We start from the raw sequence: 11,107 nt of genomic DNA, 5'->3' as shown, positions 1-11,107 counted from the left end.
TTCTCCACGTGCTTTAACCTGAGGTCAGCGACTTCCTTTAGTCCCAACGTCAACATTTAAGCTTCCAAGAGAATTTGCCTCCCTCCCTCCCTCCCTTCCTTCCAGGTAATCAAACCCTCACGACTTTTTGGACATAGGAGGTGGCTGCTAAGTGACACATTGTGTCCGCTTTAGCGGAGCCCCAGTCCATCGTGACATCGGCCACTTGCAAACCATCAGAGAGAGCACTGGAAATGGAATCCCAGAAATCACGGCTGCCAATGGAGAATCTCCCGTCCGAAACCGGGAGCGAGGACTGGGAGAAAAGTTGAAACGTGAGGGTGAGTAGCGTGACGTTTTGTGCGTGTTTGAGATCAAGTCGCAGGATTTCCCACACTTTTCTAAACTTCATAAACTAGACCAGAAAAGCACCCTGAAAATAAACAATGCCACAGTTGCCCACGTCTGTTAAAAAAGAGTAATATCAAGAACTTACTGACCTAATGGGCTGTTTCCACTTCTTAGTAATGTCTCTCATTATCAAACATATTAAAACTTTCCACGGCCCGTCCTGAGCTCTGGACCCACAGAGTGGTTAACAGCACGGACAACCCACCTAAGTTCACACCTTAGATCAACCATTTACTGGCTTTGTAACCCTAGTCTAATGTCTTTAGTTCTTTATACATCCATTTCCTCACCTTTAAAATAGGAGTAAAACCAGACAGTACTCCATAAAGCATGTAAAAGATCACACACAGCGTACGTATGCCCTGGGCCTGGGCCCGGCCCTAAGGCAGCACAGAATACACACTCGCTAACTTTGTTATTTCTCGCATGTCCCGAAGGTCATTCAACATCTCTTCTTCAAATTCAGCCTGCTCAAAACTCAAGTTACAATTCGTGGGGATAAATGACGCGCTGGGAGTGGCCTCCCTTGTTCGGAAGGAAGTCAAAAGCATTCTCTTGTGAAATAAGAAAACCTTTATTCAAGTTAATAGAATATCTGATATGAGCTGAAAGGTGTGATGGGTCCTTGTGAGGAAGGACAGCCTTCTCCAAGGCCCTGAAATTAGACTAACTGTGATGTAAGAGAAAGGAACCGCCCCACCTTTCAGCCCTGTCCCAAGATGTAGACGCCAGCTTCCCCTCTGCCATTGGCTTCTGTACTATGATGCTTTCCCTATGAAACAGCTCCCAAACTATTTTGGAAGATCTGGAAGACCATAACTAAGCAGTTAAGAGCACAGACCTTGGGGGCGCCTGGGTGGCTCAGTCGGTTCAGCCTCCGACTTCGGCTCAGGTCATGATCTCGTGGTTTACGGGTTCGAGCCCCGCGTCGGGCTCTGTGCTGATGGCTCGGAGCCTGGAGCCGGCTTCGGATTCTGTGTCTCCCTCTCTCTCTGCCCCTCCCCCCTCACGCTCTGTCTCTCTCTCTCCTTCAAAAATAAATAAACATCAAAAAAAATTAAAAAAAAAAAAAAAGAGCACAGACCCTGGGTCATCCGAGACCCAGATTAAGTCCCAGCTTCCTCCATCAGTAACAATGTGAATTTCGATAAGTTGTTCACCCTCCCAAGGCCAATTTCCCTAACTGAAAATAATGGTAGAACCCACTTCAAAGGATTCACCTTGTGGGGGCAGATATGATGTCCCAAGCAGCCAAAGCCTGGTTCTAGCTAGCCCCTCTCACATAAGCAGCTCTGCTCCTGTGGACTGAGCAACTTCCTCTCTCTGGGTCTCACTTTCTTTTATATATGTATATATATTTTTTTGAGATATATTTTTTGAAAGAGAGCATGGGTGAGCAGCGGAGAGAGGCAAAGAGAGAGAGAAAGAAAATCTTAAGCAAGTTCCATGCTCAGCAGGGAGCCTGACGTGGGGCTCGAAACCACGACCCTGGGAACATGACCTGAGTGGAAACCAAGAATCAGACGCTTAACAGACTGAGCCACTCGGGGGCTCCCACACTTTCTTTATCTGTAAAATAAAGGACCCGGGCTAGATGATCTACATTTCCTTCTAGAATGTTCCCTGGCATTCTTGGTGCTGTGGCTCCCACATGGAACGTTCAACAGCCATGATGTTACTAACGTTCCAGCCCCCTTGAATGTCTCTTTCCATTCTTTCCACCAATTTCTAAATGTCAATTTTCTCTCATGCCTCAAGATCTGTCTCAAAAGGAATGAGAACTCCGTGTCCTTGGGGAAAACCTGACACCACTATCTTGTGCAAATCTCAGGCCATCTCTGATTATTGGTTTCCCATTCTGTAAAAAGGAAATTATAAAGCTCCTCCTGCACCCCCTCACAGCCTGGTTGTAAAGATTGATGAATTGGTGTATTCAGTCTTCATAACTGCCCATTGTAAATACAAGTTACTAATTGCCATCCTCTCCTGAGACCTCTTCATTCCTGTCCTGGGGCTCGTTCCCATGGTGCTTGGGTTGTTCCTGGCATCACTCCACCACCAGCCTGTGAGCCACGGGCAAAGTGGACCAGAGCAGTTACCTCAGCCCCGACACACCATTGATGCCTGGGGAGTATTTATTTAATGTATCCATTTGCTCAGCAAATAATTATCGGGCCACGCCAGGCTTTGCGATACAGGGCTGAATGGGATAGAGATGTTCATAGAACATCAACCTCGCGGATGGGTGATAGATAATAAACAGGTGGTGGTAGAATTGATTGATTGCAGCCATAAGGGAAATTACAGCTGTTGATACTGTGCAGGACACTTACTTTACTGTGAGGGGTCAGGCGAGGCTCTCTGAAGAAGTGACAGCGAAGGCGAGGTCATCATCGCAGCTAAAATCTAAAATCAAGGCATTTGCGTCGCCCCCTGCAGGCCGCCCTGGGCCAAGTGAGTGTAGGCAATGTGTCACCCAAGCCCGTGGCCCCAGGCAGATTCCACGTGCGTGGTCCCGCGATGATGCCCCTGCTCCTCTGTGACCCTGACGTGCGGCCGAGCCCTTCGACAAGGGTCACGTCACGACTCCCTCCTCGAAACCTCACACTAAGCATAGAGCCCGGTTTCCTCCTCCTTCCCCCCCCCCCCCCCCGCACCCAGCAGCCCCCTGCAAAGTGGAGGAAAAGCCACCTTCCCTCCCAGAAAAACATCTCCAACCACCAGACTACACTCGTCGTTCTACTTGCCAGCCCGTATTTCCTTTCTTCCTCAGCCCCCAGCCCCAACACTCACCCAGCAGGCCCCCTGGCAGTGAGTTTGGGGACACACACACACACACACACACGCCTCTGGCCCAGCTCTCCACACCGTGCAGATACCCCGGCAAGAGAAGGGAACTTTTGTTCTGCGGCAGTGGTTTCTCTGGGCCGTTTGAGGTGATGGGTATTTCCCGCAGTGCTATCCCCCTGCCCCAGTGCTATTTTGCCACAGATGTTGGCAATTCATGTCTCTCCCCATCTGCAGGGTGGAACGCAGGCCTGGGAACGCGGGCAGCAGGCCGCATGGGGTCACCCACAGGCCCCGGCGGTCAACCCCGGTCCTGTCGCAAGCTCTGTTGGCGGAGACCTCTGAAGTTCAAGAGCTACTTTGACGTGATGAAGTGGTGGGACTTACCTCTTCTCTGACTCTAGTTAGCACTCGAGATGTGGACTTTCCCCTGCGGTGGCTCAGCTCCTGTCTACACTGCTTGGGGGGGAGGACGTTCGGCTATTTTAAGTGCTCACATTAACCCATTCGCTGGCCTCTGAGCAATGTAAAAACCAGTAAGAGTGGCCTGCGGGGCTAAAATCAGAGCTGGGAGCTACATTTCTAGAAATGTACACTTCTAGACCCAGGAAAATGACAGTTGGCTGGCCTGAGAGGCCTCGGACCTCCGTCCATTCACCTGAGATCGCGGACACGCACTACCTGAGTCCAATGCCTCTGCGGGTGTAGAATCCAGAAGAGGGAAGATGATGAAGGAAGGGGTCGGTGCGGGCTTCCCCTAACTGAGGGCCGGGAAGAGCAAGAAGGGGAAGTGAGTGCTGAGCTCCACCTTCGGGAATAAAAGCAGACAGATGGCAAAAATCCAGAAGGGTTAGCAGTTAGCCCATCAGAGAAGGCTGATCAGACACCAGCTGAGAACGAGTGAGGTCCCAGGGGTAACCCGCTCTGGCCATGAAGATACATGGACTGGACAAGGTAATCAGCTCCTTGAAAGGCTATCACGTAATGGCTGCAGATGAAATAGAAGCGCGTATGACCCTACGGACCTCGGTGTCACTGTCCTGATCAGAAAGCACAGATCTGAAACCAGCTCTGGCTGTATATGTAGCGCGGGTTGGAACGTGTGGTGACGATCTGAACATCTGACAGCAGAATCCCCGTAGAAATGGAACCATCTTAAATAAAAACTAACAAAAGAGAGAGAGAGAGAGAGAGAAGAAAAAAAAAGAAAGAAATGGAACTATCTTTGGGGAATCACCAGTAGAAAAGATGAAACCCTGAGTACAGGAAGAGCTAGAGAAAACAAACCAAATAAACAGGAAGCAAGGGCAGAGAGAGGCTGGCCAACTAAGAGGGCAGACTGTCCATGGGGTGCCTGGGTAGCTCGGTCACTTGAGGGTCTGACTTCGGCTCTGGTCACGATCTTACGGTTCGTGAGTTCGAGCCCTGCGTTGGGCTTTCTGCTGTCAGCGTGGAGCCCACTTCATATCCTCTGTCTCCCTTGCTCTCTGACCTTCATGCAGGCAGGCATGTACAACCACTTTTTTTTTTAACTTTTTTTTTTTAACGTTTATTTTTGAGACAGAGAGAGACAGAGCATGAACAGAGGAGGGGCAGAGAGCGAGAGGGAGACACAGAATCTGAAACAGGCTCCAGGCTCTGAGCTGTCAGCACAGAGCCCGACTCGGGGCTCGAACTCACAGACCGTGAGATCATGACCTGAGCCGAAGTCGGACGCCCAACCGACCGAGCCACCCAGGCGCCCCCAACCACTTATTTTTTTAAGTTTATTTCTTTCTTTTGAGGGCGAGAGAGAGAGAAGCAAGCAGGGAAGGGGGAGCGAGAGACAGAGACAGAGGATCCCAAGCAGACCCCGCGCTGTCAGCGCAGAGCCCGGTGTGGGGCTCGAATTCACAAACTGTGAGCTCGTGACCTGAGCCGAAACCAAGAGTCGGTCGCTCCACCAGCTGAGCCGCCCAAGCACCCCACAACCATTTAATTCAACAATCACCTATTAGAGAAGTTGGTAAATACCAAGCAAGGATCTAGGCACTCAACAAGGAGAGACACAGGGCAATGACACTGCTGTTAATCTCAAAGACAGTTAAGCGAAACACTGAAGATCAAGTAGAACAAAGAGAGTTCATCAAAAGGCATTTCATAATGAATTTGAAGTTGCCACATTGCTCAAAATAAATGTCACACTTTTTTGCCTTTTCTCCCAGCCTGCAGTCCTTCAGTGACGTCTGCTAGATCCACAAAGACTCTGTGTTGTGTGTGTGTGTGTGTGTGTGTGTGTGTATGCACACACGGGTATGGTCACAGAAGACAGCCGAGTTCCCTTAGCCACACCGACCACTGTGGAACAGGCAGTGCACATAAAGCACGATCTAGAAACTAAACTCATTCGCTGGCAGCAGAAGCTCAGAGCTAGAGATAACGACAAAATATAAGCCTTTCGTGCAATGGCAGAAGCCTTTGGAAAGGCATTGGAGGTCCACATAAAGGGTTGGAGGTAAGCCGTATCTGAAACCCGAGCTAACACCTGGATTATATACAGATGATGAGTGCACTGAGAAGCCTTGTATCCATGGCTTCTGGGAACAGCCCAGAACTTTTTATTCTTTAGGTGAGCCACCTGAAGCTTCCTTTCTACCTTCCTTTCTACCAGACAAGAATTATGATGTCATCCCGGGGAGTGTTTTCTCAATCAGGCAAACAAGAAAACTGCACCTTAAGGCTTAGGTGCACCCGCTTAGGTGCAAGAAAGCTACACCTACGACCCGCAAAGCCAACACGCACAGTGCTGCCTGACCCCTCTAGGGGTGACCGTAAGACCCCCTGAAAAGTCTAATGGTACGGAACCTATGACAATGGTCCCCACTATCCCTCACAGTTCACTCTTCCATTTGGGGGCCACCCGGCTGGAACAGCACCGGGGCCCAATTGCCACCATTGCTTCTTGGAGGAAACTGAAATGAGATGTCCCAGGATTGCCCTGGGGAGGGTGACAAGTTGGTGCCACATGCACAGCCTTCCTCCCCAGCAAGCTCCTCCGTGCCCTAAAAGAAGGACAAAAAAACCACCACTCCTCTGCCATGTGTCAAAGTGCGGCTCTGACGTCTTTGGGAGCCTTTTGACTGGCCACAGGACAGTAAACGTGTCATGTCTCTATTCATGATTTGCTCGGTCCGCTGGGGCACTCAACATGTAAAATGCCAGCACCTTCTCTGTGTCAGGATCCCTGTTAAGGAAGCTCGCCATCTCGTCCTCCATGAGCAATCCCCTCGCGTCTCCAGCCGAAGATTCCGGTGACGTTTGGGAGATTCCAGTGCCCTGGAACCTCTGTCACAGGGCGCTTCCGTGCGGCTCTGTCTGGGATTCAGGGTACATCCGGGAGCCAGGAAGAAACTGGAAGCTGCTCTCCTCCACTCTCTCTACTTGGCCTGAAAACAAGAGCTTCGGGGATAAAGACGCGAGCAATCCTGACTGTTCTGTAGAGCTAAGCGGGAGAGATCAGAGAAAAGGAGAGGAAAAACACAAAGAGGCCTGGGTGAAGCTGGCAGTGGGGTGGGGTCAGAGACACGGAGGGAATGTTGGGGTGCACGTCACTCAGTTCGCTGGCTTCTTTTGGGGTCTGGCAAAGATGTGATTATGAAAATGCGGCACATCTACAAGGGAACCAGGAGAACGTGTTTCAGCCGGCAAGATACTGGGCCGGCTAGGGTCCATTTTCAGATCTGCCTTATGCCTCAGAAGAAGCAAGTACGTTGTGATCCAGGAATGGGTCCACGTTTCCCAAATAGCTACCACATATGTTCCTGAACGCCAGAAGTACCTCCAGCAGCACAGAAAGCCTGCTGATCCACAATTAGAAAGAAGAAAAAGGCTCAAAGGCTCCAACTCCTGCGATCGACTTCTTTCCGGAAACAATTCCTCTGAGGGAGAGTGAAGAGGAAGAGGAGAACGAATGCTGGCAGGGCTCCTGAGGTGGGGGGGGGGGGGGGGGGCACAACACCCACAGAGGAGACATGGGCCTCCAGTGACAAATTACGGCCGATCTATCGGGTGTTGTCCAGGATTTTCCCGCGGTATGGGACAGATAAAGGGCTTGGGGGTGGTGGGACTGGAGGTGCTCAGAGGAAAGTAGATCTATGGTCTAAACAGCACGGGGTTATTTGCACTCTGGTCACCAGAAGCAAAGCAGTTTCACTCCTTGCTATCTGCACACTCTTTACTCCCACGATCTCATTTAGCCTTCACGCCAATCCTGTGAGGGAGGTCCCTTAAAAGCTGCCTTGAGGGGCACCTGTCAGTAAAGCATATGACTCTTGATCTCGGGGTCATGATTTTGAACCCCATATTGGGAGTAGATATTACTCCCTTTAAAAATTTTTCAATAAAATAATTTTTTAAAAAGCTGCCTTGAATGGTTTGCAGCCAAGGGAGCAGGGCCAATCGGCCACAGAGGACTCCCTTCTCTAATCCACACGCCTGTTAGATGGGCTCTCTGGCTGCCATCACCCCCTTTGGCAGCTGTGAAATGAGGCTCAGAAATGGTGAAGCACGTGCCCAGGGTCAGGGCGGTGGTAAGTGGCAGAATCATGGTCCGAAAGCAGGTCTGTCTGTTACCAACCTCACTGCTGTTCCACTCTGCTGGACTGCATCAGTATTTGGAGAGACAAATTAAAAACAGATCAAGGAAACCCCTTAGGACCGATGGCCTGACTGCCTTCAATGACTTCCTAGGCCGTAGAAAGTTCTGGAACAACACTAATCTATGCAAAGTCACAAAAGCAGGCGGGCACGTACAGCCACTTATGTTTTTAAGTTGATTTCTCTATTTGGAGAGTGAGAGAGCAAGAGCGAGCAGGGGAGGGGGAGCGAGAGACGGAGACAGAGAATCCCAAGCAGACCCCGCGCTGTCAGCACAGAGCCCGGTGTGGGGCTCGAATTCACAAACTGTGAGCTCGTGACCTGAGCTGAAACCAAGAGTCGGTCGCTCCACCAGCCGAGCCACCCAAGTGCCCCACAACTATTTAATTCAACAATCACCCATGAGAGAGGTTGGTAAATACCAAGCAAGGATCTAGGCACTCAACAAAGCGAGAAATAGGGCAATGACCCTGCTGTTGCTATGCTGTACAGTTGAGGCCAGGGGGAAAAATGTCAGCGGCCCACTTTGGTCTCTACTGAGCTTCCCAGATGAGAAAGCCCATGTCACAGGTTCTTGGCCACAATCTGTCTGCGGTAGAGACTATAAGCAGCATAGACAGACAGAAAGAAAAATAGCCCCGGGGAGAGCAAAATAGATTTCTGTACTGTGACTTGACATATCTGGGCTTTCCAGGCACTGCAGCTCACTTTCTGGAAAATCGTAGTTAAAAAAAAAAAAAAAAAAAAAAAAAGCCATTTCCTCCCCTGCAGTGACTTGGGCACAGCTGTGGGGATGTGATAAGGAGCCAGAGGCAGCTCCTTGCTGGGTGCAGCTTCAGAAGGCTGTTTTGGCGGGAGCTGCTTGCCTGGAAGATGGTAACCTGACTGCGTGTCCAGGGCTGAGCACCGGTCTCAATAGGGGATGAGCGATCCCTTCTAGAGGTCCTTCTACCCCTCCATGCGAGGGAGAAGGACAAATGGACGTGAGTGTGCTAGTACCCACGCACAGGGCGCTGCTGCTCATTCTGTCCTGGTGGCTCCAAATCAAGGAACGGTTGGTTTACTCTGCCTATAATCTGAGGCCCTGGCAGTTTACCCAACTTGACCGAGGTCCCACAAGCCTTAAGGAGGAAAGACAGCAATGTAACTGAAATTCACATGACTTCCGAAAGCAAAGTTCTTTTCGTTTAATCAAGGCAGTTTAGTGGGATGGCTGAGAGCACGGACTTGGGCATCTGTGATGCCAGCAGGTGGGTCTGGGGACCCAGAGGTGGTCCCGCAGGACCAGTGGAGGGGGTCCCAGCTGTGGGAGGGGAAATCGGGGTTCACTGAAGATCGAGAGAGAGTGCGGGTATGGACACTATCTAGGAGACTCAGAAAGGAAAGGAGAGGGAGTCCTGTGTTTGTCCAGGGGCTGGAGTTTTTATCGAGGATTGTGGGGTGGGGTACGCGTCCTCTCGGGCATCCAGGAACCAGTTAGAACTAAGACAAGAGCCCAGTTGTTCTTCCTTCGAGCCAGGGGGGTCTCAGAACCTTCCTTCGAGCCAGGGCGGGGGGGTCTCAGAACCTGGATGTCCAGCGCTGGTGGCCTGGAATGCGCACACGATGGCTTCATCCACTCGTTCTCACCTGGTGCTTCCTTAGATGTTACCTATTCTAGAGAAATCATGAACTCCTTGTCCCTTACAAGGAAGACATACACTATTTGCATTACAAGGCGTGTGTAAAGAGGCAGGTCCTAGCAAGAACAGAAGCAGGAAAAAAAAAAGCAAAGAGCAGATTTTGATGGAGTCCTTCAATTTCCCTGTCTCATATGGACGCCAAAGTTTGAAACCCAGATTGACCACTAACCAGCTGAGAGGCCCTGGAAAGTTCACTAAACATCTCTTTGCCTCAGTTTCTTCATAGGTAAACTGGGATTATGATAGTGAAGATCACGGTTTTAATAGATACAACACATATAGAATTGTGCCTGACACACAGGAAGGGTCATACACTGAGGGGGACGTCTCCGTGTAGGAAAAGAAGTAAGAAAGGCAAATTCTGAAAACTGCTGAGTGAAACTCTGAGAAAGGGGACTAGGAGGCACCGGGCGGGGGATAAGGAAGGTGGCGAGGGAGAAGACAGCCATGTGGGAAAAAAAATCAGCAATTTGTATTCCAGCCATGCCTGGGATCTTCAACCCTTCCTACTCCTCCTTTCCCATACAAAAAGCAGGGCACGGCCACACTCAGTCTGCAGGGCTGTTAGAAACTGGACCACAGATAGATGATGGGGGGGGGGGGATGGGGAAGGGGGATTATATGGACAGAAGAAATAGATAGATAGATACCTTTCCAGTAACAGATGCTCTGATCTTGAACGGAGATTTTCCTACAGAAACAGACCCTTAATATTGAATATTTACGACTCCTTTGCTCCATTGCTCCCCACGGCTCAACAAAGCGGGTAGCTCAGGCTTATGTCTCACCTTCCAAGTCTGCAAAACTGTGTGTAGCAGTCACACAAGGAGCCTCCCGGTGATCGGGCCGCCAACTTCACATTCTCTGCATTCGTGAGCCCCAGACCGAAGGAGGAGCAGCTCTTGATAAACACTGGGAACAGTGACCGTGGTTCCCAAGAGGACACTGAGGTCAAACCTGCTACTCCAAGAGTCTGGAGGATGAAATGACAATGCCAATGCGAATTTACCCTTCCCGTAGGGAAGCCATCATGCTGCGGTGAAAAGACACTCGAAGTCAGAGGTTCGGGGCTGGAGCTCTGGCTCCCTTACTACACAGCCTTGTGACACTGAACAAGTCACTTCTTCCCCCAGTGCCACCTATAAAATGAGGATAACACTCTATTTCCCACTGTTGTATAATAAAGAACTTCTCTGGTCTTTGTCCCCGGTTGCCGGGACCGGGTGTTCTAAGCCCTTGGAAGTTCCCGATTGGTAGGAATATCTGTTACCCATGGCCACCCCCCCCAACACCGTCTCTGAGTTTCTGCTAAGGAGATGACTCAGGCTGGGGGCTGATCATGCCAGGAAGACCAACCATGTGATTAGAGGGTCAGGGCTTTGAGCTGTGTGTTATCAGCCCAGCCTCCTGGACACTAGAGAGCGAAGGGAACTGGTCACTGAGTCTAAACGTGTGCCCTATGATTAATTGGTCATGTCTACCTAATGCAGCCTCAATAAAAATTCTGAACTCAGAAGAGCCTCCTGGCTGCTGACACATATCAGTGTGCTGAGGGGAAAATGCCCTCACTCCATGGGGAGAGGACAATGGGAGCTCTGCACTGGGAAACCTAC

General features: G+C 50.5%; 1 long non-coding RNA gene across 1 annotated transcript; it reads right to left on the bottom strand.

Moving 5' to 3' along the window:
• Nucleotides 1–8,984: 8,984 nt before the first annotated feature.
• LOC125925966 (uncharacterized) lies at nucleotides 8,985–10,766 on the bottom strand. The gene is made up of 2 exons (XR_007458958.1): nucleotides 10,283–10,766; nucleotides 8,985–9,401 (listed from the first exon to the last, which is right to left on the bottom strand). It is a non-coding gene; the product is annotated as an uncharacterized LOC125925966 (long non-coding RNA).
• Nucleotides 10,767–11,107: the final 341 nt, after the last annotated feature.

Source organism: Panthera uncia, chromosome F1 (assembly GCF_023721935.1).
Source record: "Panthera uncia isolate 11264 chromosome F1, Puncia_PCG_1.0, whole genome shotgun sequence".
Taxonomy (NCBI): Eukaryota; Metazoa; Chordata; class Mammalia; order Carnivora; family Felidae; genus Panthera; species Panthera uncia.
The sequence above is the reverse complement of the archived record's forward strand: the minus strand, read 5'-3'. Positions and strand labels throughout refer to the sequence as shown.